The 2,500-nt window shown below is 33.5% G+C and overlaps 1 protein-coding gene and 1 long non-coding RNA gene across 20 annotated transcripts in view; one reads left to right on the plus strand and one right to left on the minus strand.

Moving 5' to 3' along the window:
- LOC143983756 (homeobox protein Hox-C4-like) overlaps positions 1-2,500 on the minus strand; it is a 185,855-nt gene that overhangs the window by 141,216 nt on the left and 42,139 nt on the right. The window lies entirely within an intron of this gene.
- LOC143983761 (uncharacterized) overlaps positions 1-2,500 on the plus strand; it is a 14,014-nt gene that overhangs the window by 11,335 nt on the left and 179 nt on the right. Inside the window, exons 3-4 of one of the 2 annotated variants that reach the window (XR_013274674.1) lie at positions 1-379; positions 2,021-2,500. The exon at positions 1-379 is cut by the window's left edge and continues 230 nt beyond it; the exon at positions 2,021-2,500 is cut by the window's right edge and continues 179 nt beyond it. This is a non-coding gene — a long non-coding RNA (uncharacterized LOC143983761). The remainder of the gene's footprint in view (positions 380-2,020) is intronic. The other variant, XR_013274675.1, reaches the window with a different exon arrangement.

A 2,500-nucleotide genomic window follows, 5' to 3' on the forward strand; every position in this document is an offset into this window, starting at 1 on the left:
ATAGCAAATTGGGGGAAAAAGAGCTTTAAACCATAAAAAAAAAAAAAAAGCTAGCTGTTTGAGTCTATTTTGCTAACAGTATTGGCTACTGTGGTATGCCACGGATACCTTGAAAATGGTTTTCCCTATAAAAGTATGTACTATTTTCCATTCCAGTTTTGCATGCAGTTGTAATTGCCTTCGAGGTATACTCTGTAAAAATCGAATCCCAGCACTATTATGTAAACTCAGCAGAATATAAAAGAGCAGATGTTTATGAATCCACCCTAGTGTACTGGAGCCATGGCTGCATGTAGTTCTTTCCCTATCTTCCCTCAAGACTAGTAAGTCTTCTTAAGCAAACATTGTCTACTAAACAACAAGATCTCTGGAATTACAGGTACGTACATCGATTAATATCTTTCCATCCTTATTTTTTAATCCATTGCATTTTCTCTTCATCTTCCTAATACTATTGAATAATGGATTACTCTGCCCTAAGTTATGTAATTTACGGATTGATTATCTGATGGAAAAATAACCTGTGAAATAATTGCCTCAACACACGTGTTTTCTATATCCTCCCCCAATTAAAAGAAGGAAACAGAGTTTCTGAAGCCAAAGTACCCTGTGTCAAAGTAAATTTCATCACTTTACCTTCATCTTAACTGGTTTCATAAAAAGTCTTCCTATGGCTGAGTTAACGACTGAACGTAATTATTTACATCCTACACGCTGCATAAACATATAGGAGGACATCTAGTCGATGTGCAGGCTCCTGGTCTTGCAATAAACACATAAAATGGCATAATGGTGGAGGATATGGAGCTATATTTAAACCGATTTGAACATAAACACCATTTCTGTTTTGCATTTTGCGTTATGAAATGAGATTGTAAATCCGTGGACTTGCAATTCAGACTTGTATGGGAAGTTAGAAAGACACTGGTGTGTAATTAATAGTGAGTTGAATTGTTGGACATCACATAGCTGGGATAAAAAACACTAAGCACCTTTCTCTTCACCTTTTTAATTTATATTTGTAATTTACAGCCCATCTGGCTGCATGCGTTTTATTTATTTATGACCTTGCATTGAGTTTAGCCCAGTACCTTCATTAAAGCTGCAGTACGTTGACCGAGTACATTACCTGCCAGCGTCTTATTAAAGTCACCCTGTGTAGTTGGGGGGTATTTGATTTTTTTTTCAGGGGTATAGGGAGACCCAGATTATAGTTAGAGAAAGTATTCTGCACGTTTGATCGATCTTTACTACGGTCTGTTTTTTAATGTAATTTTCTTAAGTGTCCCTGGGCTACACTGGAATTTAATACGACTTTAATCCTGAAAGTAATCTGGGAAACACACAGTAGAAAAAGCAATGGGCTATTGCTAAATTAAACTGGCAAGAAAAGAGTTAAGCCATAAATTAGACTCATTTTAATACGTATGAGTATGTTTAAATGCTACTCAAACATAGTAACCAGGCAGACACGTGTACATACACATAACAAAAAAAAGACACACAAAAAGACTATAGAAAGTGTAACCATTCACTATCTAAATAAATTATTATGTTTACTGATACTACACATGAGAAGGAGACTCATCCCTGAGCCTTGGCCAAAGTTTTAAAAGCTAGAACTTCAATCTCCTTTAAAAAAAAATATGGAGAATTAAATAAACTGAGGAGTAAACAGTTATCGCCTATAAGTGCACATGCAGCCAAATAACACTACATGTTGTAAAAAAAAAAAAAAAAAAAAAAAAAACTTTGACACAACATTTTTTTTTTTTAACAAAGTTTGACACAATATTTAGGTTTACTTGAATGTATTTTCCGCCATTTGTATACTACTATGGGGTTTACCATCTGCATTGTAGAAAGGTGTATCTTAACGAATCTGCTGGAAATATTAACTAAACATGCGAATAAAACAATCTGTATGTTCGTTGAAGAACTAGATCAGCTATACGATTACTCATAATATACATATATACATATCCAGCATTTTAATGTCTATTTTTTCTTTTCTGTGCAGGAAGTTATTTTGTCATCTGAAGATGGAAGCTGAGCTGGAAATGTGTGAATTCCAATTTTTTATAAAGATACTAACTTTCTACTCATATCTAGAAGCACATTGATTTGTGTTAATTTTATCAGCGGAAATAACACAAGTGATGTTTATAGATTATATTTTCCAATCATTTTTATTATTAAAAAGGGGGGTATACAAAACATAGTGGGACTGACACATAAGTATAGTTTTCAAACTTTTATTATGTGACATTTTGATATAATAAAGCCTACTTGTTGCAACTTTTTAAGTCCCGGTACCTGCATAGTGTACATTTCATTATTGAATTGCTATATAATTTTATTTCATGATTAATAAACCGCTGCTATGATTCCTTAACATAACCTTACTTCAAAATGCACAACTGTTAACATTAAAGGGGCTTAATATAGCTTTTACAAGTTTTAGAGCTGTCTGGTATCAGATTCCAGGAGAGATTTATTT

The sequence above is a fragment of the Lithobates pipiens genome, unplaced genomic scaffold (assembly GCF_037356315.1).
Source record: "Lithobates pipiens isolate NorthernLeopardFrog02 unplaced genomic scaffold, aLitPip1_a1.2 Scaffold_16, whole genome shotgun sequence".
Taxonomy (NCBI): domain Eukaryota; kingdom Metazoa; phylum Chordata; class Amphibia; order Anura; family Ranidae; genus Lithobates; species Lithobates pipiens.